Here is a 14,363-nt window from a genome sequence, read left to right on the forward strand (position 1 = left end):
TGGAGGCCTGCTGGCCCCCTGGCCCCCCTGCCTGCCATGTACCTGGTTGCTGCAAATGCATATAAAGCTCAATAAAAGCCTGAGAAAGCCACCAAGGGCTCCAGGACTCCTCCTTTACCTGGTCTACTCGGATCATAGAAAACCTGCTCTGTGACCATCCTGCCTCTACATTCCCCCACTAGCTATTGTCTCACCTGTTTTCAGCATCTCACACTTCCATGGCCATTGAGACAAGAGTTCAGGTCACACCCAAAAAATTGTGCCTCAAAAGATGAGCCCCACCCCTCCTGAGGAAGCTTTAGGTATTTTTTTTTAAGATTTTATTTATTTATTTATACAAGCACTGGATACAGTCAGAAGTGCGGGAGGGTGAGAGAATTCAGCAGAGCCAGAGCAGGGAACAGAACAGGCAGACTGACCAAGGACACTGCTAAGGGGAGCAGCGGGCAGGGATTGAACCAGTGCTACAGAGGCTGCCCAGCACTCAACTGCTGTGCCACTGGGGAGGCCCCAGCTTTAGGTATTTTAACCAACAAGTTATTCTTGGCAGACATCTTGGTTTGGGTGGTGAGGGCAGATGAACCTGGATATGAACACTGGCTCTGCCACTTGGTAGCTGAGGGTAAGACCCAAAGCAAGTCGCTTCCTTTCCTCTTTCTGAGACCCGGCCTCCCCTGTGGAGAGGGAGAATGTTACCTGCAATCATGGGCCTATGGGGACGACCGAAAGTAGGTCTGTGTTTCTGATGCCAAGAGTGGTATTTGGCACATACATGGAATCATACTATACACATTACTTATCAGTTTGCAACCCCTGAAGAAATCAGCCTTGGGGTCATCCTGGTGGCGCAAGGGGTTAAGATGCAGGACTGTGAAACTATCCGCAGCCACTGCAGCACGAGTTCAATCCCCAGCCAGGGAGCTACTCACATGGCACAGCAGACCTCTCCTGACTTGCCCACTGCTCCCCTCAGCAGTGTATTTCAGTGGATCTGCCTGTTCTGCTCCCCACTCTGTCTCTGAAGAATCCTCTTACCTCCACACCTCTGGCCTGTACCCCAGTTCTTGTATGCATAAATAAATCTTTTTTTTTTTTTGTATTTGTAATGACCAAAGCAAAACATTTAAAATCGCAGCTTCTGGAAGAACCATTTGTTCTTGCCTGTCTTGTACCTCTCCTCGAATTTGACCTTGGCCTCTCGTTTGGGCCTTGCGTTTAAGAGCAGGATCTCTGAAGACATCCTTGTTGACAACAGTTTTGTCCAAGGGGATATCCACAGAGTACCTGGTGGGCATGAGGTGATTGTAGTTATATACTTTCACAAAAGACTTGATCTGTGACCTTTTGGCAATTTTCTTCTTGCCCATGGCAGTTGTCACTTTATGTGGATAGCGATCAATTCCAGCCACCAGAGCGTGGCTGTAAGGGCGGTCTGCGGTGCCATCACCAATGTTCTTCACAATGACTGCTTTGCGTCCGGAGTAGCGTCTGGCCAAGACCAGCACCACCTTCCCGGGTTTCATGAACTTGCCCATTTCAGCAGTATCCACTCGGGCCTTGCATAAATAAATCTTTTTTAAAAAAAGAAATCAGGGCCTCCCCTGGTGGCGCAGCGGTTGAGCCCTGGATTGCGAAGCTGCCCGCAGCCTCTGCAGCGCCGGTTCGATCCCCGGCCACTGGGCTAGGGTCCCACATGGCGCGCAGACCTCTCCTGCCGCCCGCTGCTCCCCTCAGCAGTGTACTTCATCAGTCTACCTGCTCTGCTCTCCCCTCTGGCTCTGGTGAATTCTCTCACCTTCCCGTGCTTTTGATTGTACCCAGTGCTTGTATAAATAAATACATAACCCTTTAAAAAATATATAAAAAAGAAATCAGCTTTGTGCATGTACTCTTACATACTGGTCCTCTAATCTCTGTGGGATTGAGTCCAAAGTCAGGGTTCTGGCCCTAGTGGCATGTACTTTCAAAAATTAAATGGTACTAAATTATTTTCCAAGAAAGGTGGTAACAACCCACTCCTACCAACTATATATGAGAATGCTTGTTATCACACATGCTTTCTAGAGCCAGACGTTATTAGTCTTTTTTACTTTTGCCCATCCCTTGGAGGAAAATGATATTTCATTGTGTTGATTTCTATTTCCTTTATTAATGTGAGGTTGAACATCTTCTCACATGTATGTTATTTATTTGCTTTCTTCTTCTGTCACTGCTTATCCTTTGACTAATCATCTTCTGGGTCATTTGCATATTTCTTATCAATTAATAGGTTGGGGTAAGGAAGAGTGACTGCTTATACATCTAATGCTGTAAAATTAGATTATTATGCTAGTGCCACAACTTGGTAATTATGCTAAAAGTCTCTGAATTGTGCTTTAAACCAGTAAACTTCATCACATATAAACATATCTCAGCAAAGCCACTAAAAATGAAAATATTTCTCGAGGTGATTGTAATGACTACATAAAATTCCCTTTGATGGAATCATACCTTATTCAGTCATCTGCAGTTGCTTCTAATAATTTCCAATATTTTACTCTTGTAAAAAAATTATGATGAATTTCTTTGTATATAAATCTCTGCTTTTTCTCAGGATAAATTCTTAAAATAGAAATTACTACAGTGAAAGATGATTTTTAAGGGGAAGTGTGATTTCTAATAAAAATTACGAAAATAGTTGACCATGATCCCATATCAATTTGAACATTTTAGACTGTTTTCATTCAGTTTAGAATGTCATATTCATTACCTCAAGACTCTTCATGGCCTGTCCCTCCTACTATGGTGGCACCAAGTGCCACTGCCATTGATGATCCACTATCGTTGTTTATAGAATGCAATTTCAGTTTTGGTCATGCAAAAATACAAAGTGTGCTTTCTCCTTATCACCCATTGTTTAATTATTACAGACTGCTAGAAAAACAAGATGAGATGCTAAATTGCTTTCCCTGCCTCAAATCCACGGGGAACAGAAGCTAATTTTAGCCCAATTTTTGGCAAAAGCAGGAAACAGTACCTATGTGGTTTCATCTGCTCCTGTTTCATATCACCTTGACATCTTGCTAACAGATGCTGGAAAAAATACAATAATAATAGGAGTGATAGATACTATTGACTAGTAACCACTAGTAACCAGAGGGTCCTTCTCGGGACAAAACAGGACCCATCCTCTTCTTTAACTGTGTAAATACTAAGAAAGAAATTATACTAAGAAAGAGTTTATATTCTGTACCTGTTCTCTGGACCCACAGTCCACCCCAGCCTTTCTTCTATCATCAAATCTTTAGAGTTAACTGGGCAAATTGATTGACTGATTGATTGATTTTTAGGACATTACCTGTGCTCAAGGGAAGGGCCTCTGGGCTGTAATGGGGAATTTATTGGGCTAGGAACAAGGATCCTGGGTTTTAATCCTGCCATTGCTGTTTATCTGTGACATGACTTCAGGAAAATCATGTGCCCGGTATGCATCTGAGCTTTCCATCCTTAGAATGAGGAGTCACCCATTAAGAAGTAGAGCAGGGAACAGCTTTGGGAATTGACATCAGAAGAGTGAAACTGAGTCATATCTGAAACCTATTATTATCTGGGATATTTTAAGTTAGATTCTTAAGTTTATCACTTAAAAATGCATTTGAGCTTGCACAATTCTATTTTTAAAAATCACAGAAAATATACGTGCACAATGGTGGGTTTTATAATGTGTAAACTACACCTGGATAAAACCTTAAAAACATACACGTGATTGCCATTTTAACTTCAAATAATCGTGGGTAGGATGTATGAAATCATGTGAATTGATAATCTGCTCATTTACTTGCATGCATGAAAATGAGTGAGAGCAAAGGGACATGTTAATAACCTTGGGAGTTCTGTTGGCTCACAGAAGCTGCCGGCTCCAGGGAGATTGATGGAGCTAAAATGTCATTGTCACAAGGGAGGCAACTATTGATTTCACTGACAAACCCTGTAATTATGGAACACAACGCCTAGTTACATTAATTAGAAGGGAGTGAGAGAGTGGAGCTAGAGGCCCTGCTGGCAAAAGAGAGAGTGGAGATCAGTCTTCTCTAAGGTGTGGCTGGAGCCACACAGGGCATGGATGGGGGAAGCTGAAAAGTAGGTTGAAGGCAGGAACCAATTTGAAGGTCTCTTTGAGAAAGGTGCAAGACATATACATTGGGTGTGATAGATATGAAATACAATACCTACGTAAAAATACTTTAAAATTGTAAAGCACTGTATAGACTCATCCCACAGAAATGTAAAATGGTCCAATTCTTTCAGCAGACCTCTCCTGTTTCGCTTGCTGCTCCCCTTAGCAGTGTATTTCAGCAGATTCCGTCTGTTCTGCTCCCCACCTCTGGCCTACACCCTAGCTCTTGTATTCATAAATAAATAAAATAAATCTTTACAAAAATTTTTAATAGAACTACCGTATGATCCAGCAATCCCATTTTTGGGTATTTATCCAAAAACATTGAAATCAGGGTCTTGCAGAGATATGTGCACTCCCATGTTCACTGCAGCACTATTCACAACAGCCGGGATGTGGAACCAACATCAATTTCTATTGACAAATGAGTGGATACATAGAACATGGAATATACATACAAGATATTATTCAACCTTAAAAGATAATGAAATCCTGCCATATGCCATAATGTGGATGAGCCTTCAGAGCATTATATTAAGTGAAATAAGGCAATAGCAGAAGGACAGAAATATTGTATGATTCCACTCACATGAGGATCTAAAATAGTCAAATTCAAGGAAATAATAGAATGCTGCCTGCCAGGAGTTTGGAGGCAGGAGAAACTAGGAGATGATGTTCCAGAGCATAAAGTTTTAGTCAGAAAGGTGAAGAAGGTCCAGAGATCTGCTGAACACCATTGTGCCTATAGTGAGCAATACTGTATTATACACGTAAAAATCTGCTAAGAGGGTAGATCTCATGTTCTTACTCCAATTTTAAAAAAGAAAAGAAATAAGAAAGAATAGTACTATGTTAGGTGGTCATCTAGACCTTTGTCTGAACCACACTCCCTTTTTTTTTATATTTTTCTTTTTTAAGATTTTATTTATTTATTTATACAAGCACTGGGTACAGTCAGAAGCGCAGGAGGGTGAGAGAATTCACCAGAGCCAGAGCGGGGAGCAGAGCAGGCAGAAGGACCGAAGTACACTGCTGAGGGGAGCAGCGGGCGGCAGGAGAGGTCCGCGCGCCATGTGGGACCCTCCTCCGGTGGCCGGTCCGCGCGCCATGTGGGACCCTCCTCCGGTGGCCGGGAGCAGCCGGGGATTGAACCGGCGCCACAGAGGCCACAGGCAGCTTCACAACCTAGCGCTCAACCGCTGCGCCACCGGGGAGGCCCTGAACCACACTCCCTTTTAAGTGGTTATCTAGCCTTGAGCAAATTACCCTCTCTGCGCCTCAATTTCCTCTATACAATGGGAATAGTCATGCCCATCATCTCACAGGGAATTCTGAGAATTAAATGAAATTTTGGCTATAAATCAGGAAGAAGAATGCTTGGCACCTAGTAAGTAGTCAATGAATGGTAATTATTCTGTAAAAAGAAAAAAGGAAAAAAGTGTCCCAGCGCAATTACATGCGGGGGATTGATAAAATGAATAACTACATTAAGAATAGCAGAAAGTAGTTTTGTCATTGTCACAAATACAGAAAGAGAGGAAACTGGAATGAACCCTGTGGTTTTGGATGGGATATAGCAGAAGGAACTCATGGTCAGACAGAAGGTAGACTGACAGATGACAGCTGAAGATAGATCAATGGATGGATGGATGAATGAATGGATTGATGGACAGACAGATAAAAGTGTGTGTGTGTGTGTGTGTGTGTGTGTGTTACAGAGAAAGAGAGAGAGCGAGAGAGCGAGAGAGAGAGAGCAGCCATGTAAATAAAGTCTCTGATGTGGCCAGGGAATAGCAACACACTGTTAGCAATATCTATACCTAATACCCAGATTTGGCTTCAAAACATTATTCTCCACCAAAAGGAATATGAGTTCTCCTCAGAAAAATGGCTGATTTCGCGACCAGGCAAGAAAAAGCACCACTGGAAGAGCCTGTGCTGGAAAGTAAGGAAGTACTCGAGCCATGGGGACACATCAAGGGACATAGAGGTCAGTCAGGAGGAACTTCCTGCAGCCAAGTCAAGGGCACCTTGGCATCAAAATAAACCATGACAGCAAGGGATTATAAGCCCACTGAATAAAGCAGAAAACTAAGTCTAAATGTACATAAACAGAAAAATTAATAAATTGAAGGTTCGATGAGAAATTGAATATTTACAGTTCCCAAGGCTTTCCCCACAAAATATTTCTTAATGACAAAGACTAACCTCACAGCACAGAACTCTGGCACATACCACTTTAGTCAAGTCGTCACACAGAGGCCTGCAGCAGCAGGACACAGTGAAATCATGCATCACCTGAAGAAAGGCTGAGTTGCACCCCCTCTCAATGCTGCCAAAGATGTGGAACGTGAATTTAACTGGGAGGAAACATCAGACAAACCCAAACTGAGGGCCATGCACCCAAATAACTGGCCTATTATCTTCACAAGTGTCAAAGGATTAAAGGCCAACGAAAGGCCAAGGACATATTCTAGACTGAAGAATGAAGGGGACATAATGACTAAAAACACCATACAGTTGTGAACTGAATTCTTTTGCTACAATAGCCCATTTAGGGACAACTGATGAAGTTTGAACAGGACCTGCAGTTTAGATGCTAGTAATCTATTAATGTGAATTCCCTGCCTTCTATGGTTGTGTCACAGATAGGAAAACGTCCTTGTGGGCAAAAAACAAACAAATGAAGTCATTTGGGGATGGTGGGGCAACAGGTTGGTGACTTACACTCAAATGGCTCAAGGATGGTTTCAAAAGCTCTAGGACATTCTGCATTGTATTCCCAACTGTTCTTTAAGTTTGTGCTTGCTTCAAATTAAAATATGATAATAATCAATCCTGAAGAAAATGTTAAGGTCATGAGAGTGAAGAGTCTGAGGATCTATTTTGGGTTAAAGATAGAAATGACAAATACAATATGTGATCCTGAAATACATCCTGGTACCCGCCCCCCCATTGCTTTTGCTACAAAGAATTTTATTTGTACAATTGGAGAACTATGAATATGGCCTGTTGGTCAGATGATAGTATTGTATTAAGATTAGTTTATTGATTTTAATACTGCATTGTGTTTTGTGTAAAAGAAAGATGTTTGTTTTGAGAGATACATGCTGAAGTATTTAGAGTTAAAGGTACATCATGGCTAAAATTTATTCTCAAATGGTTCAGCAAAAAGGAATATGTGTATACTAAAGGAAAATGCTAAAGCAAATTATCAGGCTGTTAATCAGGGAAACCAGGTGAAAAGAATGTGGGTGTTCTTGTCTTTTCTCTATAAGAACGAAACTATTTTATAATAAAAAGCTACCCGAAGTGACCATACCCTTTGTCCCTAAAATTCCTCTCCTGAAATGTACCCAACATGTCTATGGAGATATTCATCAATGGATGTTGATGACAGCATGACTTGAAATAGCTGAAAACAAACTTCCAATGAACTCTCTTTTGATAGAGCTTTTCCCATACCATGATACACTATGTAGTTGTCAAAAATATGGAGTAAATCACCTCATACTCATTAAGATGGCTACTATATTTAAAAAAAAAAATCAACCACAGAAATATCATGGCAAGAGAAAGAAAAGCCAAAATAAACAATTGAGATTATCTCAAGGAATCTCAAAAGGCTTTTACATAGTGAAACATATGTAAGTTTAAAAAGATATTCTGTTTAATAGGGTAGAATATCCACACAACATATAACCAGCAAGGGATTAATATTCAAGATACATATAAAAAACTCACAGAATTCAATAATAGAAAAACAACCCAATTAATAAATGGACAGCAGATATGAGCAGACAATTCACCAAACAAGATATCTAGAAGGACTTTAGACATATGAAAAAGTGTTCATCATCGCTTCCAATAAGAGATGCAAGTTAGGGGCCTCCCCGGTGGCGCAGCGGTTGAGCGCTGGGTTGCGAACCTGCCTGCAGCCTCTGCGGCGCCGGTTCGATCCCCAGCTGCTCCCCAGCCACTGGAGGAGGGTCCCACATGGCGCGCAGACCTCTCCTGCCGCCCGCTGCTCCCCTCAGCAGTGTACTTCGGTCCTTCTGCCTGCTCTGCTCCCTGCTCTGGCTCTGGTGAATTCTCTCACCCTCCCGCGCTTCTGACTGTACCCAGTGCATGTATAAAACAAAACAAAAACAAACAAATAAATAAATAAACATGCCTCTATAAAAAAAAAAATTAAAAAAAAAAAAAGAGATGCAAGTTAAAACCACAAGGAGACGCCATTTACACCTGTGAGGTGGCACATATAAAAAAAACCCCCCAATAACAAGTGCTGGAGAGGATGTGGAGAGGGAAGAATTCTATTATACTATTGATGGGAATGCAAACTGAAATAGTCATTTTGGAAAGCTATCTAGATTATCCTTAAAAAACTAAAAATGGAGGCAGTTGTTGCCCCAAGACTGTCTTGGCAGGCATCCCTTTTAACAAACCTTTTCCTTTCAAATGCAACAGCAGCTCTCTGCCTGCCTGTGTCTATGCAGCTGTCTCTTTTTCCCCCCTTTCTTTGTTTCCTAATAAACCTGTCCTTTTAAAATACAAACAAACAAACAAAAAATAAATAACTAAAAATGGAAATACCATACAACCCAGCAATCCCACTCTTGGGCATCTATCCAAAGAACATAAAAACACCAAAGCAAAAAATCGCATGCTTTACAACGTTAATTGCAACACTGTTCACAAGAGTCAGGGCATGGAAGCAGCCGAAATGTCCATCATAGATGGCTGAATCAAGAAGACGCGCACCACACTGTGGAATGCTCTTCAGCCACAAGGAAAGAGGAAATGCAGCCATCCGAGTAACATGGAAGGAGCTTGAAGGAATATGTGTCATAAAGGAAGTCAGAGTGACAACAAATGCCATACATTTAGGTAATGGATGATTTGACGAAGTTAAAATACATTAAAAAAACTCGCCAACATTCATAAATGCAATGAGGGTTCTGGGGTTAAGAGGGGTGAGAAAAGGAGGGAGAAAAGGACAAGGGGATCTATGGGATGGCTGTGGGGAAAAATAAGTAAATTGGTGACTACAGAAATGATTACATGTTATTGGGGGGGGGTCTTTTTTTTTTTTAAAGATTTATTTATTTATTTATACAAGCACTGGGTACAGTCAGAAGCGCGGGAGGGTGAGAGAATTCATTGAGCCAGAGCGGGGAGCAGAGCAGGCGGAAGGACCGAAGTACACTGCTGAGGGGAGCAGCGGGCGGCAGGAGAGGTCTGCGCGCCATGTGGGACCCTCGCCCGGCGGCCGGGGATTGAACCGGCCCTGCAGAGGCTGCGGGCAGCTTGGCAGTCCAGCACTCAAGGCTGCACCACTGGGGAGGCCCGGCGCGGGCGGAGGGAGGGGGTCGTTTTAATATGTGCCACCTCCAGGGTGTAAATGGCTTCTCCTTGTGGTTTTAACTTGCATCTCTTACTGGAAGCGGTGGTAAACATTTTTTCATACGTCTAAAGGCCTTCTGGATATCTTGTTTGGTGAATACAAAATGAATACATGAATGTATATATTTGTATTATAAATACAATAAATGTTCATTAAGTGTGAAAAAAGAAAGGGAAAGGGAACTAACTCTAGCAGCGAGAGCTGGTAACTCATCTGTCGTCAGTCTAGGCACTATTGTTGTGATCTGGTTGAGATTACCTTGCACATATATTTTGTAGTCTGGTTTTCTTCCTCTCCCTATGTCATTTTCCTTTAAAAACATCTGTTCTCAAGTCCTCTTATAAATAGTCACAGTGTTTTTAGCGTTGGAAATGAGGGCCCCAGTTTCATTTCATTTCAGAGCAGAGTAATAAAATACCCAGAAAAGAGAAGCATGGATAAAAAGATGGGAAGATAAAGAAAGAAATGGGTTTGCATTTTCTACGAAATAGCTTCAGTTTGCTTATTCATAAATATGAAAGTCTAGATTCTAGTTTTTCCTTATTTGTGTATTATATATGTATATATATTATATATGTGTATATATATTATATACATACACACACATATACAATGTGTATAGTGTATATGGGAACTACAAAATATCTGGGAAATTTTTGCAGGAATCCAATTTAAGGAAAACCAAAAGAAGATTATTGTTCTTAGTTACTTTTAAAAATGATATAATGATAGTAATTCCTAGAATGTTAGACCCAAAAGCATAGATTCTTTAGCATAATTTCCCCTCCTTTACTGGTGGAAAAACTGAGCCTCAAAGAATTTAAAATAAATCACTATAGGCCACGGAGCTACTGATGAGAGTCTGTACTAATCTAGGTCTCCTGATGCTTAGGCCTCTGTTTTATAAAACTTCTGAAGCCCTTTCAAATCAATTAATTAATCCTTGTAAGAACTCAGTGAAGTAAGCAAGTGATATTTATTCTTACTTTAGTGCCATTTACTGAAAAAGCGATTAGATATCTGTAAGCCAAAACTGATTCTACTGTAATTAAACATGTTTTTTAATCACTCGAAAAGAACAGACTATTAAGTGGGCTTATCATCTTAGGAATTAGATTTCAGTTTCTTGTACAACCAGTTTAAAGATCACCACTTCTCACCTGGCATCTTAAATTCCTTTTATATTAAGCATAAAGCCTGTATTTGTCTAGGAAGATTAAGCAGATACACAATCGTTACATTTGCTGCATCTCAGGGCTCCTCCAATTCTCTCAGCAAATGAGTGAGTGGGAGATCGAGAGTGTATCGCCCTTGGACTTGCATAAATTACTAGAATGCATCCATTGGCCTGTTGGTTTTCCTTCCAAATGACTTCCTCAGGCTGCAGTTTCTTGCCTGCCCTCTTTGCTATATTGGATAAACAGGAGATGCACAGTGGTTTTCCTTATGTAATTTATTATGATAATTATTGTCTAAATATGAGCAAATTGTTCATGAAAGCAGCCTTTAATTAAAGTTTGCATAGAGAACTCTTTAATTATTAAAGCAAATGAGTTTTCGGTTTTAGTTCAGAATTTGAATGGAAGTGGTTATAGGAATGACAGGCGTGGGACTAGGCACATGGGAGCTCAGGGTTTCTTGCCTTTCCTTTCTCATATTTCCTTCCTTCTGCTTGTTCACTGCTCCCATACTATCTGTTTTAGCATTCCACCAGAGCTGCTACTTTCCAAAAAGCACCTGTAGTGCCAAAGTTATTTCCCATGAAAATGCCTGGGCCCCCAGTGCCTTGGACTCAGTCAGCAAGAGCAGAAGATTACAGGCAGCGCTCAAGGAAATCTTGCAAAGCATCTCATTCCACTTGATGGAAACCCAGACCTAGAACGGCGTGATCACTTGCCCAAGGCCCATAGCAGAGCTGAATTCCAACACCCAAGAACAGTTTAACTTAGGCGGGTCTCAGCCTCCTCCCCTGTAAAATGGAAATTTTAAAATGGAAATCAAGATATTTACTCAGGTTACTATGAAGAACCAATATGACAAAATAAGTAAAAAAGACTTTAAAAATTGCAATGTGGTACATGCAGTTTAAATTTTTTTCTTTTAAGCTATGCTTTTTGATACTAAGTGCTAATAACTAGTAAATGTTAGCATGTGGCTCTTCCAAGTACGATTTTCCAAGTACATATTGAAAGAGGAGGTCTTGAGGACACATCAAAACCCTAGAGGGGAGAAATTGGATAATCATTCTGGGTGCCCCTCAGATCACTTAGCTATGCAGTCATGTATTTTAATAAGAACAAAGCCTGCTTTCAGAGACGAGGGGATGAAGAACTTTGCAAAGAACCTGAAAAACTAGCATCTAGCATCTAGTTCTACATGTAGGGTGGGGGTTGATTAAATTAACTTAAAAGTCTCCTTTAACACCAAAGTTCTGTAATTTTGTAATTCCAAAGGATTCATTTTTAACAGACAGTCCCATCCATGTGCTTTCTCTTCAGACCCAGAAACATGAATGTCTATACTGTTAGAAATTGCTATCTTGATCCTGATCTTATTGTTCATATAATTTTGTTGATATAATTAACTTTATAACATTGTGTATGTTAGAGGTATATGAGACCAGATGTGTTGTTTTGATTTATCTTGATCTAAAAAAAGAAAGGGGCCTCCCTGGTGGCACAGGGGTTAAAGACAGGGCTATCAAGCTGTCGGCAGCCACTACAGCATGATCCCCCGGCTGGCCAGGGAGCAACCCACATGGAGCAGTAGACCTCTCCTGCTTCACCTGCTGCTCCCCTCAGCAGTGCACTTCAGTGGATCTGCCTGTTCTGTTCCCCGCTCTGTCTCTGGTGAATCCTGTCACCGCCCCCCACGCCTCTGGCCTATACCCCAGTTCTTGTATGCATAAATGAATAAATCTTAAAAAAAGAAAAAAAAAAAAGAAAAGGAACCCAATACACTCATGCAATAAGTACATATACATAGAACACTCGAACAAAATGGCCTTTTAAATTTTTTTATTTAAAGATTTATTTATTTATGCATACAAGAGCTGGGGTACAGGCCAGAGATATGGGGGGGTGAGAGGATTCACCAGAGACAGAGTGGGAAGCAGAACAGGCGGATCTACTGAAATACACTGCTAAGGGGAGCAGTGGGTGAGGCAGAAGAGGTCTGCTTCGCCATGTAGGTTGCTCCCTGGCTGGCCAGGGATCAAACTCGTGCTGCAGAGGCTGTGGATTGCTTCACATGTGGTGCTTAACCCCTTGCACCACCAGGGAGGCCCCAAAATGGCTTTTTTAAGTTAAAATAAATATGAAGGAAAAGGGCTATGACCTCCAACCTTCAAACTTCTGACCTTAACAGACTGAGTTTGATTATTATTTAGTGATTGTCTGTAAGGAAGAAAACCTTAGTCTCGGTTTACCCCAACCCTTCAATTATTTGGAGGAATCAGAAGTCCATATAGATCGTTCCAGCTAGCTGCCTGTGAGCAGTGTGAATGGAGGCATGATCATTACACTCTACCCAGAGACACCTGATGGAAGGACCAAGTCAAATTTGCTGAAAAATCACATTTTTATACCCCCAGAGCTAGACACATAGAGGCACTCGGGATATATGTGTGCAGTGAGTGAATATAATACATCAATGTGTTGTAGGTCAGAACTAGACCAATAGGGAGCAAGTTATCCCAGTCTTTGTGTAAAAGACCTGGAAGTGTGTGAGACCATGGCTTATTTGAGGAACAAGAGAAAGTGCAGTTTACCTAAAGTATAGAACTCTCTGTCCTGGAGGCGGAATAGCTAGAAATGAGGTTGGGCAGGTGAGGATGCATCACCCTGCATTTCATAGGAATGTCATGGCTTTTAGGTTTTATCCTGCAAGGGAAAGGGGACAGAAAGGCAGTAGAAAGGGATATGCAGCTGGGGTTGGCATTTAGGTTGGAATGTGGTGATGGATTAGTTTTGTGTTTTAGAGAGGGCTCTGGCATCTGGTGTAAAATGGCTGTGGAGAGGAGTTTAGGAGTCCAGCAAGGAGGGTGCAAGCCTAGAGGCCCGGTTCCCAATTAGAAGGCTCTTTGGCAGTTGTGCAAACAGGATGAAGGCCGAGCAAAGCAGTGGTGGCAAGCAGAGATGGAGAAACATTTAGTCAGGATTAGCCTGCAGGGCAAAGAAGACGTGATAGATAAGAAGGTGAAATTAGCACCCCCAAAACAAAACCAAATGAAATTTACCAGCTAATCGAATAGAAACAGAGACCTGTGCTAGTAGTGAAAAATAGCCTAGGGGTGAGTTGACAGTAAATCTAATATGTGTCAGCCGTGTGACATGCAGACAAGACAGCAAATAACATTTTAGGGAGGTCGAACAGAAAAGTCCAGTGTCTAGACACCAGACGTGACCATGCCTGTCAGCTCTAGGCAGAAGGGTCTATGCCCTCTAGTTGGGGAAATGGAGAGGGGAGGATAGTTCCTACCTCCCACTTTCAAAAGATATAGAAGAATTGGCACAAACTCAAAGAGAGTCTTTAGAGCAATACAACCTGGAAGAACCAAGAGGCCAGCAGATTTATCTTCAAATTATTGGACCAGCATGGGTAAGAGGGGCAAAGCTGGCTTTGTGAGGCCTTTAAGGAGCAGAAGTTACCAAGGGGGTCTCCCCTTTCACACAGCCTCAAGCCCTGATGCAGAGAATCTAGTGGCGGTCAGTGGAGCCTGTTAGTCCTTGTTCCTGGAGGTGGTTCAGTTAAGAGGGTAGGGACCTTGTACATGGGACCAACACAAAGCACCACCACCAC

The 14,363-nt window shown here is 41.7% G+C and overlaps 1 pseudogene; it reads right to left on the reverse strand.

Annotated features, from left to right (window-relative positions):
* Positions 1–1,095: 1,095 nt before the first annotated feature.
* LOC119246554 (60S ribosomal protein L27-like) lies at positions 1,096–1,537 on the reverse strand (annotated as a pseudogene).
* Between the last annotated feature and the right edge of the window lie 12,826 nt (positions 1,538–14,363).

This window comes from Talpa occidentalis, unplaced genomic scaffold (genome assembly GCF_014898055.3).
Source record: "Talpa occidentalis isolate TD23 unplaced genomic scaffold, MPIMG_talOcc4v2.1 talOcc4.15, whole genome shotgun sequence".
Lineage (NCBI taxonomy): Eukaryota > Metazoa > Chordata > Mammalia > Eulipotyphla > Talpidae > Talpa > Talpa occidentalis.